Source organism: Myodes glareolus, chromosome 13, assembly GCF_982192425.1.
Source record: "Myodes glareolus chromosome 13, mMyoGla1.1, whole genome shotgun sequence".
In the NCBI taxonomy this organism is placed as follows: Eukaryota; Metazoa; Chordata; class Mammalia; order Rodentia; family Cricetidae; genus Myodes; species Myodes glareolus.
Window position 1 is genome coordinate 10,695,836 of NC_142038.1, and position 19,095 is coordinate 10,714,930.

The 19,095-nt window shown below is 48.3% G+C and overlaps 1 protein-coding gene across 1 annotated transcript in view; it reads left to right on the forward strand.

The window, feature by feature from the left end:
• Positions 1 to 3,704: 3,704 nt before the first annotated feature.
• Slc14a1 (solute carrier family 14 member 1 (Kidd blood group)) overlaps positions 3,705 to 19,095 on the forward strand; it is a 40,061-nt gene continuing 24,670 nt past the window's right edge. The window contains exon 1 of the mRNA XM_048418992.3: positions 3,705 to 3,845. The gene's annotated coding sequence lies outside the window, so the exon portion shown is untranslated. The remainder of the gene's footprint in view (positions 3,846 to 19,095) is intronic.

A 19,095-nucleotide genomic window follows, 5' to 3' on the forward strand; every position in this document is an offset into this window, starting at 1 on the left:
CCTCTGAGCTTGTGATCACACCTTGAGGTCAAGGAGGTCCCAGGCTGTATTTTATGACTGTGGAGTTATGGTTCTCTAAGGATCAAGCATTCAGGAATTTCACCCAAAGGCTGTTTATGCTCGAAGCTCACACAGCCGCTCCTCAACCACCACGTGATGACGTCTAAGCATTAAAGAAGGGGTCCTCGTGTGTTTCCACCAAAGCCTTATAATCCAATTCTAATGAGCCCCTCCACGTGTATGACATCCTGATTACCTATCACTAATAAAATCCTTCAGCTGGTCTGAGTATTCCACTAGCCTCACCTATAAAGCAAGCTGAGCTGGCCCAGAATTCCAAGCAAGGCGGAAACAGCTGGGGCGAAAGAACTCCTGTGAAAATATACGAGGTCTGTGGGATCCCAAAGTGGACTGTCAAGTCTCGCACATCAATGCATGAGCTGTAGAGAGCTGGAGCCGGCTTTGCCAACTCTAGGGAGACAGCAGTGTACGTGACCTCGTCCTTCTCCAAGCCATTCAACAGCATCATCCTGAGCACGTGGAAGCAGTCCTGGTTTTAAGTTCAAAACACTTGAGTCCTCCTGGATAATAGAACTAGGCAAGATTGCCAAGCAAAGTCGGGTGCATGGGGGGTGGGGGGGTGGAAGTAAGGGAAGATGGTTAGGGAGAGGGGAGAGGGCAAGAATTGGGGATGGCTTGGGGAAATGGGAGGGGGGGAGGGAGGAAGGATGGTTATGGGAGCAGGGAAGTTTATATCGCAACTAAGAGAGCCATTCTAGGGTTTGCAGGAGACTTGATTTTTGAGGGGTTCCCAGTAAAAATTAAAAATAAATAAATAAATAAATAGAAAAAGAAAAAAAAAAGAAAAAGAAAACGCTTTACTGAGTCAGGTAAGCCAGACCCAAAAAGAGGAATAAGGTATGTATTCACTCATAAGTGAATTCTAGCCATAATTAAAGGCCTTTGAGCCTATTATTCGTGATCCTAGAGAAGCTAAATAAGAAGGTGAACCTGAAGAAAATTCAGGTAGTTTTCCTCCTGGAGATTGGAAATAGACAAGAGTCCCAGGTAACCAAGGGTGCATGGGGGGTTGGGAGGGTTGTTGGAAGGGGAGGAGGTTAGAGAGAAGGGAGCAGAGGAGGAATGGGAAATGCTCGGGGGACTGGGAAGGGGGGGAGGGCGGAAGGATAGATATGGGTTCAGGGAAGAATATATCTCAACTATGGAAGTCAGTTTAGGCTTTACTAGAGACTTGACTGTAAATGGGATCCCAGGTCCAAGGAGAGATCCCCAGATTGTTCTCTGGACAGAGGAGAGGGTGCCTGAACTGGCCTTGGTCCATAACCATACTGATGAATATTTTGATTATCACCATAGATCCTTCATCTGGCAATAGATGAAGTTAGAGACAGGGACCCACGTTGGAACACTGGACTTAACTCCCTAGGTCCAACCGAGAAGCAGAAGGAAGAAGAACGTGAGCAGGGAGGGCAAGATCAGAGGGAACCTTCATCCGGCAATGGATGGCGATGCAGACGGAGACCCACATTGGAGCACCGGACTGAGCCCCCCAAGGTCCAAAGGAGGAGCAGAAGGAGGAAGAACATGAAAAAGGAAATCAGAACCGCAAGGGGAGCGATCACCCACTGATACAAGGGGACTGATCTAATGAGAGTTCACCAAGGCCAGTTGACTGGGACTGAAGGAGCGCTTGATCCAACCAGATTCTCTGGAGGAGGCTGGATTCTCTGAATGTGGCTGGCCCGAAGTCTTTCTAAAAAGCCATTGACAATGACTCTGGGACTTGTTTCCTCTGCATATTCTGGATTTTTGTGGAACCAGTCTGATTGGATACTCACCTTCCTGGTCCTGGAGGGAGAGGGGAGGAACTTGAACTACCCACAGGGCAGGAAACCCTGACTGCTCTTAGGGATGGAGAGGGAAGAGGAGAGGGAGTGGGGGGAGTGGGAGGGTGTTGGGAGGAGGGGCAAAAATGGAAACTTTTATATTTTAATAAACTTTTTAAAAAAAGAAAAGAAAAGAATGAAATTCAGAAAAAAACAGATTTTCATTTTTAAAGCAAAATTGACACTATCTTCCAAAACGTTCTTCGTATTGTAAGTTAAAAGTTTTATACTACAAAAAACTGGCAAACTCTACAAATCTGAGCATACACACAAAGCAACACCATTTGTAAGCACAATAACAAACAAAACAGCATATTGTGATATGGGAGAGAAAGCAGGGTAAGGTATACAAATAAAAAATATTCACGCTTTCGTTCTTTCATGAGAGTCCTTGCATGAACAGTGGGGTTGATTTGCCCAAGGCTAAGCCACATGATTAACTCAAGTCTCTTAGGAAACAATTACTTGGGTCAGATGTTGTTCTTTTTGCTGTTGTCTCTGTCATTCCTTTAAACTAGCCTGTTGGTGTTATGTCCTAGCCTAGTCATTGATCATTGACTGACACGTATCTCCACTGCCTTGCCTTTGACAGCATCCACTTGCCTGTCCTGGAGAGAATTTGAACTCTATTCTACACACAACAAACACTAATGTGCACACACAAGACTTTCCCGCAACCTAGCCTATTGAGTCTCACTCCCAGAACTGACTGCCCTGATCTTCCTTCCAACGCTTACATGTGGTGTTCAGGCAACAACCTGCAGAACAGTCCGTACCGGCTAACCCCAAACTTGTTGTCAATTCATGAGCAATAACTGTGAGCCCCTGTACAGCCATCCACAGCCATCCTTTCCTTACAAAGCCACAAAACAGGGTGTGACTTGGTGGTCGAGCACTGCTTCCCTTACAGTCCCCACACCTAGGCCCCCTAAGTCATATGAGAGTCTCAGGAGAGACAGGTAGGTAGGTGGTTTATCAGGGCAGTTGGAGTTCAGCATATGTTGGAATTGTTTGGAACTGTGTATTTAACAGAGATGACCCAGCAGCCTGCAAGGATTTGAGAGGGTGGTAGAGGTGTGGGAATTGGTCCCTCTGTTAAGTTCCCAGGTCAGGGATGCTGTGGATCTGGAGCCACACTTTGAGAAACTCTCACATGGATTTACAAGTGAGACACCGCCTCCAGTGAACCCTTTCCCTTTCTGTGCACACTGTGATGCACTGGCTGCACACTGTTGTACACATGGGAACTATCTCCGGATCTTCCGAAACATATGAAACCGAAGATTTGGGTTCAGTCGATCCAGATAAAACCAAGAATATGAATGTTTCCATAAATTCTTGAATGATATTAATTGTGCGGGATCAGGGTCCAGCCTTTGAGATCACTGAATGGGTTTATCAAATAGATCAGCATCATCCAGTTCTAACGCACAAGCCTTGTCCTGGACCACGCAAGCCAGCAGTAGGCATCGGCACAGTTGTGTTTCTAACGCTCCCAGGGTGTGCCCCACTGTGCTGGAAAGCAACTGTGGGTTCTGTTTCCTGGGTCCTAATCTACTTCTAAAACAATCACTCCCGGAGACTGTTAAGAACTTCATTCCCCATCCTCATGAGGCATAGTGAGAAAGAGAAACGCAGGGTACCAACAGGCAGGAGGAAGTGAGAAACTTCCAAAATAAAGTCTCTTTCTCAGTAAGAGATGGGGGCTAGCTCTGCACCCTAACGGAAACCAAAGAAGAATGAAACCACTAACCAGAAACATCCGGCTCAAGAGGTTTTGCATTGGCCCCAGAAGTCACTGAGTGTGCCCATTGACCCTAAAGGAAAAGCACAAGAGTCGGGGAGTCAGCAGTCCCTCCAGCCATACTGCAGGGGCACAGAGGGAGCAAGAAGAGGGCATGGCGGCCACTGAGACACAGCAGGTGCACCTGTGAGCAGGTAGGAAGGGAAGATTGTCCCAAGGATGTGACTAGAAGATGGGAGGGCTGTGGGGCAGTGATAGCAGCCACTATAGCAAAAGGGGCTTGACCCGTGAACACAAGCAGGCAGGAAGTCTCAAGGGACGTAGTTTGAGATAAGAAGCCAATGAGATGGAGAAAAGCAGGACACGGGAGACAGGAGGGAGAGCAAGAGTGCTTGCCTCTGGGTGTGCGGTACCAGAACAGGAAGGGGGGGATGTCGTTAGGATGGGAAAGTGAGGGGGATCCAGTCCCCTGAGAGCGGCCTGGTTCACTGAGCTCCAGCAGAATATGGGGGTGGATCTCAATCCTTCCCCCAGCACTTAACTTCTTGAGGGGTCTGACCAAACCACGAGGCGCAATGTTGCAGGACAGTTTGCCGTTCTTTGACTGGCCTGAGCAGATGCAGAAAGGGGTGTCAGGGGACAAAGATGCAGGCAGCTCTCGTGGGGACCACATAAAAAACCCCGGCATTCAGGTCCCAGCCTGGCCCCATCAGGATCTCTAGGGTGTGTCCTGGCGTAAATGGTTTTCAAAACTCCCAGAATAGGCCCATGGGCAATCAAGGTTGCTACACACTCTTAGAAGGTGAGGACGAATTTCCATGTTATCAGCATTGGGAGGGAGTCCTCCAGAAGAAGGATCCCAGGCAGCATGATTTTTTTAAAATTGAAAATAATATTTCCATACAATATATTCTGATCATAGCTTCCCTTCCCTCATCTCCTTCCAGATCCTTCCCACCTTAATGTAGAAGCAAAAGACCAGTAAGGTTAAGAAAATATGCCCAAACAAAACATTATGAAGCAGAAAAGAAAAAAACAAAACACCATTGAGTCATCATGTGTGGGCCATTTACTGCTGGGCATGGGGCCTGCCCTAAGTGTGGTTTGTATACACAGGGAGACTCTCTTGAAGAAATTAATTTTTTCCTTGCGAGAAGTTGTCAATTGGAGATAGATTCTTTGTTAGGGATAAGAGCTTGTCTCTACTTCTCCTCTCAATGCTGGGACCCATTCTGGCTTGGATTGGTACAGGCCCTGTGCCAGCAACATAATTTTTGTCATGGAGAAGTCGTTCCTATCCCTGAGGTCAAAGGTGGTTTGTGACTGTGAGATTCTTAAGTTCTTGGTTTGGGTATTGAAACCAGGCTTCTGGATCCTCTAAAGACCAGGTGAAAAGCCAGAATGTTGGCACACACTTCTGATCCCACCCAGCACTTGGGAGGCAGAGGAAGGAGGATCTATGTGAGTTCGAGTCCAGCCTGGTCTACAAAGAGAGTTTCAGTTCTATTAGGGCTACACAGTAAGACCTTGTCAAATAAAAAGAGAGAGAGAGTCAGAGACAGAGACTGTAGAGCCAGTGAGATTAAACCTCAGGAACATGGCACTCAGGAGGCAAACGGACCCATGTGAGTTCAATGCCAACCAAGGATACAAAGTGAGAGCACCTTTAAAAAATAAATTAAAAATTAAAGATCATAGAATCCAACTCTGCTCATCTGTGGGTCGTATTTGTTCTTAAACCTCCTGAAAGATGTCAGTGCCCAGACACACTTCTAGTAACTCTGGCCTAGAGCAGGACAAGATAGAGCTGGATCCTAGGCTGGCCCAGCACATCTACCACGCTTCCTGGATTTGCCAGCTGCTTATAGGGGTGGCTTCCTCCTCCTTGACATCAACCTTGCTCTTTGACCTCAGCCCCAGGCTTTAGACTGGAACAGTACCAGCGTGGGCAGGAGTGGGTTTCACCTGTTCTGGTTATTTGTGCTGCTCCCACAGACAGTAAAAGAGGGTGTGCCAGCCATCGACAGAGTGTGCCATAGACAGAGTGTGCCATAGAGGGAGTGTGTGCTGTTTTCACACACACACACACACACACCTCCAAAGATCTCCGTATTCCATGGGCCCATGTTTCATGAGGATGTACTTGCTGGTATGAATGCTGTTGGATCTTTGAGAATTGGGTCTCAGGACACTGTTGGGGAGCTTTTGGGGTTGCACACTTTGTCTGCAAACAGGTAGTTTTTTAGAGCTGGTTGTAGGGGTTTGGTTTTTTATTGGTTATTGAAAAATCATTTTGAGAGGCTAAATGGTAGGCAGTGTGTGGTGCTGTCTTGCTAATGTTTTCTTTTCTGTTGTTAAATTTTTGATCCACAAACAAACACATGGGTTTCATTGTGACATTTTCATATACTTGCTGTTTTTATATTATCGCTCCATATTTTTTTCTTCTCTGACTTCTTACTGTTCTCCTCTATCCGTCTCCGGCTTCCCCCACCCTCCCCCCCCACCACAAATAGCCCTCTCTTCCCTTTTAAAGGCTTCTTAGGGTTTATTTTTAACTTATGTGTAAGCATGCATGGCTTGGTGAGGGTATATGCACATGGGTGCAGGTGGCCAGAAGAGGGCCCCTGGATCCCATAGAACGGAAGTTATAGGGAACTGTGAGCTGTCCAACATGAGTGCTAGACCAAACAAATCTTCTAGCAGAGCAACAAGCACTTTTAGCCACATAGGCATCTCTCCAGGCCCAATAGTTCTCCCTTCTGTTTCCACAGATAAACAAGTTGTTCCCTCATCCCCCAACCCTTTACACTTCTTCACACACACACACACACACACACACACACACACACACACACACACACTCCACATGTGAGAGAAAATGTGTTTTTCTGAGTGTAGTTTGTTTCTTCCATTTAGCATAATTCCTCTAGTTACATCAATTTCCCTGTAGCTATCATAATTTCCATGTATTATTTTGGTTTGATTTTAAAGTGCAGTCCAAACCCACCTGAATCGCAATCATTCAGGCATGATCAAAACTACAAATTCCCAGGGAGCCTTCAGACTGAGTAGCTAAAGTCTAGGGCTAGAACTCACCCTAAGCTGCACCCTCGAGCCCCTGATGATTGCTATGTGCATCAAAGTTTGAGAATGGTAAACCCCTTCCATTCAGAAAGAGCCCCTCCCCACGTCAGTGGAAAGATGAGAACCGGGGTTACAGCTGCCTGGGACTGAAAGGCCCTTTATTTCCCCTGACCTGCCTCTGCACGGCCCATTTCTCTATGTCGAAACATCCTAGGAAGCTACATACAGTCCCTGGGCCCAGGCGTGTGGCATGCACTAGAGGGCACCAAAGCACCTCCAAACGCCATTAAAGGCCCCTCCTTGTTCTCAGCGTCCCCACTTCCCCCAATGCGGTGACTCTTCTGGGGACACTGGAATGCATGCAAGTGCACAGCAGCTAAGAAACACACCTATTAATTCTGGAGCTAAAGAACCTACCCCCCGCCTTCATCCCTTACTTCTCTTCCCAAAAGGAATTCACAGACCTCTAAGTTATTTTCACAGAGAAATGAGGTTAAGCTCCTTGGTCAGCTCCCAGCCAGTCTCCTAACACAAGGCTGTGCTTTACATTGCTAAGAAACCTGAAACCTTGGATCAAAAAGTCAGCTTTTAGCATTTTTATTATTAATTCATTCCATGAGGACAATTAGAATAGGGTAGTCTGGGGGCGGTGACAGCGAAGGAAGCGGTGGTATTCGTGGTGACGATGGCAGCATTGTGGCAGAGATGTGAAAAGGTGAACTAGAAAGGGTCCTGGCGGAAGGAAAAAGCCCAAATTCTTGAGCTGTTCATTTTAAAGCGAAGGAAAGCAAGGGAAGTAGGACTTATCCTAACTGACGTGTTTTGCTAAGAAGACCCAATGCCAAGACTTCAGTCATCTGTGGTTTTCTTGGAAGCAGCAACATAGATGTAGGTAAGGGTGGGAACAGCTGACCTAGAGCTCTTCCCTCCAGGGAATTTGACATTTCCACGTAAAGTCTCACTGAGAAGTGACAGAGATAAGATTGGAAGAGTAGGGTAGAGGGCAGGTCCTGGAAACAAGTCAAAGCTGGGGTAGCCTTCCATCTACAGCAAAGTACCTGCGTTAATCAACTTATAAGAAAATGGTTGGCTTTAACTCATAATTCCAGAGATATCAGCGCACAGTCACTTGGTCACAAAACTTTAAGACCTGTAGCAAGGCAGATCACCACCGGGCAGGGGTTAAAGCAAACTGCTCACCCCACAGCAGCCACAAAACAGAGACAGAGGAAGAGAAGGGACTAAGTTCCCAACAGCCTGAGCAGACCATGCATCACCTAACTCCTGCTCCTGGGCCCGCTGTCTAAGGGTTTCACATCTTCTGGGAGCACCATGGCTCCATCAAGTCTTTACCAAAACCTTCTGGGGCTTTGGAGGCACATGCAGAGTGCAAACTACAGCGGTGTGCGTCTTCCAGTCTTCCAGTTGCCCCAAGCAGCTTCTTTGCCTTTCTTATCCTTCTATGCATGGTAGCAAGCATTCGCCATGGAGTACAGGGAGGAAAAATGACAGACGTTTCTTCTGCATTTCCGAGATGTGATGCCTTGATGCTGTGTTGGTGCTCCATAGTCCTCCCACCTGGAGTTTCCTATTAGAGGAAATGTACTGTTTCTGTCATTGACACATAATCTCAGCCTCCAGCATTACATATGTGTTTAGGATGATGCCCTGAGCCCTGGTCCAGCATCATACAGGTGTTTAGGATGATGCCCTGAGCCCTGGTCCAGCATCTCACAAGTGTTTAGGATGATGCCCTGAGCCCTGGTCCAGCTTCACACAGGTGTTTAGGATGATGCCCTGAACCTGGCCCAGCATCACACAGGTGTTTAGAATGATGCCCTGAATCCTGGTCCAGCATCATACGGGTGTTTAGGATGATGCCCTGAGCCCTGGTCCAGCATCACACAGGTGTTTAGGATGATGCCCTAAATCCTGGTCCAGCATCTCCTGGAAGTTTAGGATGATGCCCTGAGCTCTGACCTGATGTATTTACAAATAAAGTACAGGCCCCCCCCCACGACAGAGCTGTAGGGCAAGCTTGCATTGCTATCTGACTGTGTCCACTCCCTCTATGCCAGTCTCAAGCGGCTCTGTACTTCAGGGAGGTGTACCGGGCAGCACACTACCCACCCACCCCTTGAGCTGGCATTCAAGGCTTTTTAGTGGGGCTGACCAAGCTAACCAGGAGCCTCACTGCCCCCTGCTGTTTAGAGCTGTACATCAGCGACACCAGGAAGAGGAAGGCTGAGGGGTCCCCTCACTCCGCTCCTCACTAACACTGTACGGTTCACAGGTTCACCGTGTTCACTGTTTCCTCAGTTTTTCTTTGTTTCATTGTTTATTTTGTTGGGGGGGGGGGTCTCAACCAGCCCAGACTGGCCCTGAACACACTAGGCAGAAGATTGTGACCTTGAACTACTGGTCCTCCTGCCTCCACCTCCTAAATGCTGAGATTTAAGTCTGAATTACCAAGCCTAGCTTGTTTCCTTTACTTTGGAGAAAAGAGGCTGTCTTGGTGGGTGTGAGGCCCAAGGTTGGATTCCAGCATCTTCACAAAGGATAGGTGTGTGAACAGGGGCTTTATCTCCTGAGAGAGAAAGGAGCGTCTACTCCCATCCTGTCAAGAAATAAGCCACGCGGACAGCACCCAAGCCACTGTGTCATGGGTGCTGAAACGGTCTCTAAGGATTGGCTCATGAACTCGGGGTTCCTCCTGCCTTCATCTGCTCTCCTACTGTTCTCGTGTCCTGCTCCCCTCTTCACTCTCCTTCTCTGCAGATGGTCCCCAAGTTCAGTGTATGAAGCCCTGAGTCTTACCCAGACCAAAATCATGCATCACTAATCACATCCTGGGTTTACACCTGCCTGTCCAGGATCTCAAATCATCACCCCGAAATAGACTCCCAGCTGCCTTTGCTATACTCTGTGTTGTCATTCTATCTTTTTTAATAAAGCATGATAGACTTAAACTGAAGTACACATGTCACATATAGACATGCTAATGAATATTCATGAACCAACTTGCCCAGGGAAGCAGCATCTGAATAAAGAAACAAACGTGGCAAGCACCCATGCGCCCCTTCCAGTAGAATCTAAACCTTGACTCCAGCAAGTTAAAGCCTGGTTTTGAACTTGGTACAGGTTCCTCCCGTCTGCTGCTTGCTGTTTTCCTTCAGCTTCATGAGAGCCGCATACACTACCGGGTGGAGCCGCAAGCCCTGCTTCTCTTGCAGTCATTGTTTACCCATTACACTGTTGAGGGGCATTTCACTCATTCCCTCTGTGGCTCTTATACGCATGTTGCTACTGAGCATTGCTGTGTAGAGTTCTGGGAAGAAGCTGCCTGGCCACAGAGCCCATAGATGCCCTTTCTAACTCCACCCTTCACCAGTATGCGATGCCATTTTGATTCCCCTTTCCTGTAGCCCATGTCTGTCAATAGATCATTTTCTCCCCAGCTATCCCATGCTCTCAGCCCTTCCCCTGTACTGTCCTGCCCCGGGGACTGTGGACCACTCCCACATAATCCCCTCCACACAGCAGCACAAAGAACCCCACAGTTCCTGGTCCCCTGGTCCTTTAGATCCAGGTCTGTTGACATTCCCCCCACAAATCTGGTCAGCAATCAAACCGACCCCCACCTCTCCTTTGAGACTGTCCGCTTTAATTTATTTTCCCAATGCTTTATTCCCTCTTCTGGGTGAGTCTAGGATACCAGCTTTCTTGGCAGGAAAACAGTCCTCTCTGTTAACAGTCCTTCAGAAACACCCTCTTCCAGACCACAGAAGAGACTCGGTGGCAGCAGCTCTCGGAGGTGAAAGCTTGTCTCAACACTCATGTTTTCGCAGAGGCCTCGAGTTGTAAGAGCTTTTTAAAAATCCTAATGATCTGACCAAACGCTCTGTGACTTTTTTTAAAGTAAACCCCTTCTTCTTTAGCGGTGGCCAGGTTTTGATCTGAAACCAGCAGAAGTGGGAGCATTAGCTGGGTGAGGGAAGAGCCAGTAACAGAAATTCCAGTTCCCTACTTTCCAAACTGCTTCTCCGTGAGAGCAAGGTCCTCGGCAGGTAGAGCCGCTAAGCAGCTTCCTCCAAGAGAGAATGTTGGAGAGTCACAGAAAGGGCGACCGGGGTGGGGACGAGTGGATGGGTGGAGGTGGGAGGGTGGATAACAAACTTTTGCTACAATTTGCCACATTTTATGAAGGCAAATTAAACTGTCATGGTTCACACTTGCTCATGGTTTATTACAGTTATTACATAGGCACATACATGGCACAAGGGATCCTAGGCATTAATATTACCCGTGTTTTAGAATTTAGCAAAGCTTCGCTGGCTTAAATGCCCACCAAGGCTCACACTTGGGCCTTTTCTTTTCTATGCAGCGTTTTGTTCTGTTCACTTTTCACTGGACACTGTTTTTCCAGGGCAGTGGGGGAGGGGCACTCTATACCTGGTCACGAAGTTGTCTCACCCGGGGTGAATGGCCGGCGTATGCCTTCTGTAAATACAAAGGGGTGTTGCTTTCGTATGGACACAGCAGGGACAAGATTCGTGGGCCATGACTCACCCCACACACCCTACACTTGATTACAGGCTGTCAGTGACGCCGCATCACCACACATCACCCTGCTTCTCTTAACCTGGCATCAGGGCTCGCACTGGGAGGTCATCCCCTGTATTACCCCCTTCACTCAGTGCAGTTCAAACGTGAAGTCGACATTTTAGGGGTCCCTCCACCTCTCCAGGCATTCCTTATGAAGAACTCTTTAACCCGAAGTCATACCAGTGCTTCGTTGGTATTGGTTAAGATGTCTGGCCCTCTTTGCCTGAAGCCTGGAGCATGGGCTTCCTCCTAGATCGATTATATTATAAACCCTGCTCAGATCTGTTCCACGCACAGAATAAACACTGATCACGGGACCTTGGCTTTGACACATGTGTACCTGTATCCCCTTGCTTTGCCAGACACAAGAGCTGTCTTACACGCTTCATCTGCCAGGGGCCAGTGGGATGGGAAACCAGGACAGGACAGATGACGGAGGAGCCTGCAGGAAGCTGAGTTTCAGGCACTAAGCGGTAGTGAGCAGGGCAGGGCAGTCTGAATTGGAAGACACAGCTAGGCTACAAAGGGAAGAGAGGCAGCAGGACCCCCACAGTGAGGCCTTGGGGACTCCGGGTTCTGTGTTTGGTTTGGTCTGTGTTTAGTAGCTGGGATTGAGACTATTTTATAGCATCTCATTGATCTAACCAAGGAGGCTCTGCTAAGCCAGGCTTCTTCTCTGTCTGCCATCCTCAGAATGGTCTAGGTATCCCCAGGACAGGCCAAGCTACACAGTCTACTCTGGTGCTGGAGGCTCAGCCCTTTGCGGATGTGGGGCTGTCCTAAAGGCAAGCCAAAGCCAAAAGCACAGCAGAGAACCGTGAGGCTAGAGTACTGGCTGCTTGTGCCCTAGACTGGTTGACCTGAGGCAGGGGCATGCTTCTCTAGACTACATGTCCTTGACGTTATGCTGAAAGCCCCTTACCTGGACCTGTGATTGGGAGAAGCCTGGCCCCAGGCTTTGCTTCCTCTCAGCACAGCACAAAATCTCACTCTAGCCCTTCAAGTCCCCAGAATCATTCACCATTTATTCCCGTGACTCAGCGAATCAGCTCCTAAGAATGTCAGTGGCTAGACACTGCACCTAACACCAGGACGAAGCAATGTGTAAAACCAGTAGAGACTCTGCCCTCTGGGAAGGTTGCAGGCCAATAGGCAAGCATAATAAAGCAAAATTGTCTTACTAAATACTGATAAACACTATGGCAGAAAAGCAAGACACACTGAGTGTTGTTACAGTGGTTACAGCTGTGACCTGAGGGTTCAGCTTTTCCCATCAGTCGGTCTTAATGGGAGCGATGAGCCCACCCCTGAGCCCACCCCTGCCCTGGGTGTGAGAGGCAGCAACTGGGAAAACGGGTGTTCTTTGCCAAGGGGGATTCAATAAATCTATTGCTGGAATGTAAAGCTGTGGATAATGAGTTCTGTGAAGTTTAGGAAGAGATTTTAGTCAAATGGGTGATACACTGAAATCAGGTAGGAACGACTGCAGGGACCCAGGATTGAGATGCCAAGAAACACAAAATATTGGCCAGGCAGAGGTGGCACATGATGTCAGTCCCAGCACTTGGAAGGCAGAGGCAGGTGGATCCCTGGATCCCTGAGTTCGAGGTCAGTCTGGTATACAGAGTGAGTTCCAGGACAGCTAGGGCTATACAGAAAAACCCTGTGTCAAAAAAAAATAAAAATAAAAATAAAAATAAAAAAGACAGAAAAAATAAGCTAAGAATAGAAGCACACACAGAATGTATTTGTAAGAAATCTCAGAGTCTCTGGGGGACTCTAATGCACTGCAGTGTCAGCCCCATGCATGGGCATGGCACAAAGGCCTCTGGGCAGACAGTAGGAGCTGCTGCCAGGCTCCTGGGGCTGAAGCCAGCCCTGCTCCTCTGCGTGTCAGTGGCGGCTTCCGTGACCTGTGGTAATCTCTCTTGGTGATTGATGGCCCTGATGCACGCACCAAGCCTAACCAGGCAAGGGCGAGCTTCGTGGAGACTTGATGGCATCTAATGGGATGAGGGGCTGATGGGCTTTGCCTTAGCACTGCCTTCCACAGACGTGCCCCAACCAAAGACAACATGTTTCTACTGCCAACCGCTCTGACTCACCAGAGTGTCTCTAAGCGAGACCTTGGAATTTGTCAACTGCTACCACCCCAGGAGCCTGAATTTCCTCTGCCAGTGCTCCCTACCAAGTCTCAAGAAAGGGAGAGACTTTAGAGCAGATTTCAACTTTCTTTCTCTCACTTCTCCCCCCCGACAGGGATTCTCTGCATGGCCCTGGCTGTTCTGGAACTCACTCTGTAGCCCAGGCTGGTCTTTAACTCAGAGATCCGCCTGCCTCCTTCTGCCTCCCGAGTGTGGGATTAAAGACACGCACCACCACCGCCCCCTAGATTCCACTTTCAGAAGCACTCAGGCTCCCTGGGAATCTAGTTGAAATGCAGATTCTGTTTTGGAAGGCCTTCTGCAACAGCGAATTGTGAAGAATCTTATCCAGGATGAGTGAACATAAGCCTTCATCCATTGATCTACCATTATGCACCCCACCCCCACGTGCACACCAAGGCCAGGCTAATCTCAAACCTGTGGTCCTCCGGCTTCGGCCTCCCAAGTGTTAGGATTATGAGGTGTGTGCCACCACACCTGGCAACAAGCATTCTTTTGAGCCTCAGCATTGACATACGATGGCACCACTGGCAGAAATAAGGAAGCCAGAGACAGGAACTGGTCTAAGGAAGAACTGATAAAAGTTACCTTTGCTCAAATGCCTAGTATGTGTGCTTTAGCCACCTGAAATCTGTGCATATGGGAAAGCGGACATCCTTAGTCTCCATTAATTTTGTAGGAAAGTTGGAGTTCGTAACAGTGAACTAGCTTCCCCTGCAGTTTTATTGCCGACTGGAATTTGAACTTGGTTTGTCAAACTCCAAACCTGTAGCCTACTTCCCTGTTACACCAAGTGAGAAATTCGGGTTAGGTAGTTTCAGCCCCGTCTTCTCCACCTGGCCCTAACACTGGAATAACCGAGATTTGCTGAGTGCTTACCACCCAAACCCCCCACCCAGTGCGGATGGGGGAGCGGAATATTGTTAAAGCTCTCTGGGTCATTCCAACCCACAGCCACCCCTGAGAAGCCCTGATTTAGCCAGGATCTATTAAGTGGGGCAGCTGAGATGCTGATGGGTGAAGTAACAATCTTGTCAGAGTCCCAGCTAGTACATCTCCATGCCTACCCTGGGACTCCGTCCAATGGACTAGCCAAACAAAGTCATGTTGCAGGAAGAAGCAGAATGGGAGGGGGATGGAAGCGGGGTTACCAAGGGAAACTGTGGAGAGAGGCACTGAGAATTCAAGACAACATGAGGAGCAACACACGTTTAGGAGCTGCAAGATTCAGAGCAGCCGAAAAGCGGGCCAAGCCCAAATCGTGAAAATTAAGAACCCTCCACTCCTCTATAAAATCTCTGGCACTTAGCCCACAGGACACAGCAGCTGATGGGAGACTACGCTGGTCAAGAAAAGTGGTGTGGGTCTAATGGACAAGAAAGTTTACAAACCAAGTACAGAAGTCACTCTGGGGCTGAGCAAGGGGATAACGGCAGGAGACTTTGCTTCATACAGCCTAATCAAAGTAGGAGGAGAGCAAAGAGCCGCCGTTAGAAACCCACACTTTGAGATTTTATTCCTAAGACTGGGATTGTTTCCAGCTAACAAGATGAACTAGACCAACTGTATGGGAACAGATGAAACAAGTGTTTGAAGAAGAAGAAGAGAATCTCCTCTAGGGACCTCAGGGCATCAGCTCTTGCATAACCAAGTTGAGGAGCTGGGTCTGCAAACATCTTCTCCAATAGAAACCTCAGATAGAAACTGAGAAGGGTCCCATGCCCCACTTCTCCACTCCCTTCATAGCCTGTCATGAGTATTGTTTTAAAGTGTATTTTTCCTGTTTAAATGTTTGAGATAAAAAAAAACTATCAAGAATTTGTTGAGCTTAAATGGTAGCAAAATCTCTCTAAGATTATAAAGGCCTAGAGTTCTATAAAAATGTGTGGTCAAAGGAGTCAGAAGATGTGGGGCATTCCAAGCTTTCCGTGACTATAACAAAATACCTGGGGCAGCATGTTTTATAAAAACACCAGATCACCAAAGAAATAAGTGCTCAGTCCAAGAACTAATGAGGTAATGATTGCTCCTGTTTCAAGCTGATGGGAAGGATTGTGATACCACAATCAGTTGCTGAGAAGTTCTGCTTGCTTTGGCCTTAACACCAGCATTGACTAACGTCAACAGTAGAGAAGAGGAGGAAGATGAGGAAGAGGAAAGGAAGATAGTTCCAAAAACCATGAAAGGTCCTTTAACTCAGGCTGTATACCCAGCAGATATTAAACCCACAGCTGGAACAACCAGGAGGGGCCCAAGACAGCAGCTACCTCCCTGGCTTCAGTCTGACCACACCCTCCTCACTCCAGCCAGACTATGGTGAGTGGACCCCAGGTGCCCAGACTCTGGTGAGTGGGACCCCAGGTGCCCAGACTCCAGTGAGTGGGACTCCAGGTGCCCAGACTCTGGTGAGTGGGACCCCAGGTGCCCAGACTCTGGTGAGTGGGACCCCAGGTGCCCAGACTTTGGTGAGTGGGACTCCAGGTGCCCAGACTTTGGTGAGTGGGACCCCAGGTGCCCAGACTCTGGTGAGTGGGACCCCAGGTGCCCAGACTCTGGTGAGTGGACCTCAGGTGCCCAGAGAGTCCCATTCATCTCCTATCTTCTTTTTCCAAACCAATTGCCAAGTAAAGCTTCCTCAGTGGAGGGTTCAATATCCGTTCTCATGTCTCTCACAAGGATCCATCCCAGGGGCTCGTGAGTTGCCCTCAAGATAGGGGGCTCAGAGAAGTTGTGGGCTGTCACGCCCAACCTTCACTTCTCAAAGCCCTAATCCCCCTCTCAGTCTTGTCTAACCAGATTGAAGGCATTCTCTCCCTTCTTGCTCCTCATTGAGAAACAGCATTGTAAACAACTGCAAAAAATAAATAATAAACTAAAAGCATCAGCAGGACATTGCTCGTTAGCACCTCCCCTTTCTCACAGGTGCCACAACACCTCTCAAGATATTCTTGTGTCATCTGCATGGCTTGTATTTCAGGAAATGCATAAATGTTAGTGATAGCCCCTTAGATGCCATACATTTGTACGGTGTGCAGTCTTGGCAGCTTTAAGCACTTGCCAAAGACACTAGAAACCAAATTAAAGGCTGCTTGTGCATATCTGAGGAAAGTTGAAGGTAGAACTGAGGTCCCTGGTTGTTTCGATTTGTGCTAATCGGAGCTAACTCCTGCACTGCATTGCAGAGGGAAAAACTGCGGGTACATCAATGATCCTGCCACCAGCATGCTCCTCTGGCAGGGGCAAGGGCAGGCAATAGAGGCTTCAGCGAGACCTTTGCACTGTGAAGCTGCTGTCCCCGAGATACCATGTCTCGAGAACGTCTTCCACAATGGGTGCCCACGTGGCGTTCTGGGTCAGTGATTGATTTAACTCTCGCCTGATGACTTCTTGCCTGCTGTTTACCAAGCCCAAATATCCTTGGATCCAAACACGCTGTGTAGGAATATGCCATTGCAGTCTTTGCTTCTCTTGTGGGTTGTGGAGGACAAACAAGAATGTTTGTCCCTGTCCCTGTCTAGATGCAGAAGTGCTGGTGGAGGCGTTCTCTACAGAAGCCCCACGTGGCCACTGCCCCACTACATAAGCAGAACATTTACAACGTTAAACTGCCTGTGGAAAAGATCAATATCAAGCAGCGACTGAAGGAAAATAGTGTTGGACCAGGTTCTGAACCAAAGGAGTACTTAGAAGTGTGCATACACACATCGTGTATAGGAAAACATAGCTGCCTCTGGCCAGTTTTGTCCTCCTCTCTTCCCATTTCTTCATCCAATCCTTATCTCCTCTCATGTTATGTATTTAATGAACTTTCCTAAAAATCACTCTGGAAAGAGAGATTCATCATGAATAAAAAGAACTATCGGGTCCTGATCTTGCTGTCCGAACCCTTCTAGCCCAGGTGAAACTGGGCAACATTCTAAAGGCTGGGAGTGTTTGAGATAGGATCTCATTGTTGTAGCCCAGGCTGGGCTCAGGCTCACTGTCTTCCTGTCTCAATGTCCCAACCTGAGGTTCCGGGAGTGTGCGGTCACACCCAGGAAGACAATACCGGAATAGCTGCCGGACAGCTGTTTTTCACCTGGCCGGCAAGGAATAGGTTGTTTTAAGCTCATGAGAAATTCAAATAGTTTTGGACAGAGTCTGCGTAGGAAGAGACTAGAGAGAACTTTCTGGGACAGAAATTCCAGGAGAGAGGAAAGCAGAAGAACTCCGTGTTGCTTGGAAGAAGACGGGAAGAGACGGGAGTGATGTTAGGGAGCTTTCGGAGGAGGCACGGCCAGGACAGCAGTGGCTATAGCACTCTATGGAGGGCGCTCGGCTGGGCACCGCAGGAAGCCCTGATTTAAGGCATTGAGCTGTGCTATGGGAAGGCTCTCTTGAGATGCCAGGAGCACAGCCAGGCTCCCAGTGGTTCCAGTTGTCTCTCTTTTTTTCCCATAGGTTCCCCCAAAGCCACAGCATCCGCAGAGAGCAGACCCTGGTGTCTTGATAGCTTGCAGACGAGAAGTTAACAAACCCCAATTGGCTACCCAAGAACTTTAGTTTTGTTTGGTTTTGGTTTGGGGTGTTTCTTTGCTTGATGTTTTGCTTTGTTTTTTGTTTTGTTTTGTTTTTTTGAGATAAGGTCTCTCTCTGTATCCCTCACTATGTAGACCAGACTGGTCTCAAACTCACAGAGATTCATTTGCTTCCGCTTCCTGAGTGCTGGGATTAAAGGTGTGAGCCACCACACCTGGCAGCTCTGGAGTTTCTGACATTGTTCTCAGAACTGCACCCAGTCTGAGGACAAGAGCAGAGATCCTGGGAGCCAAGCAAGTGCTGAGAGATGGGTGGGCAGAACAGAGGACTCCATGCACCAGGGGCAAGGTTTTACATACATACACCATCCTTCGTGACAGTTCCTACAGGGCGTAAGTCTCCCCCGCTTCACAGTGAGAAGTCCGAAGTTCTAAGGTGACATAGGGACAAAACCAGGATTCAAACTCAGGTTTGGTTGCCTTGGAAACACATATCCTTTTGTTTTGCCTGACTCAGGGCTGCATTCTGTGACCTGCACTTGAGGTGTGGCTTTACAGGACTGGAGCAGAGGCCAGGGAGGAAGAGTGCTGGCCAGAGAAAGTGGCTCTGTCCAAAAGACCTGAGACTGGCTCATTTCACTCACCCAGCGTATAGCAGCAGGAGAAAGAAGACTGCCTCGGTGCTGGAGGCCGCCGCTCCAGTCTGTACTACATGACAATCATGACAACTGAATTCATGAGTGAATTAAGCAAACCTAACAGACAGAAGTTGGCAGTAGTGGACAGCGCTAGAGTTGCCCACCGTCCAGACTTCACACAAGTTACTTCGGCCCTCTAAGTCTTGGTTTCCTAACTTGCAAAATAGGAATAAAGACACCCTATAGGGCTTTGCTTAGTGTTCTGTTGTTTTGTTGGGTCTTTAGGTTGTTTGGGTTGGGTTTTTTTTTGGAGGGGGGATGATTTTTGAAGTACAAGAACCTAACGCCTGAGGGTTGGAAGGCAAGCCAAGTTCTCTACCAGTGAGCTACCACCCAGCATTCCATATGGAATTTGAGGTGATTAAATGGCTC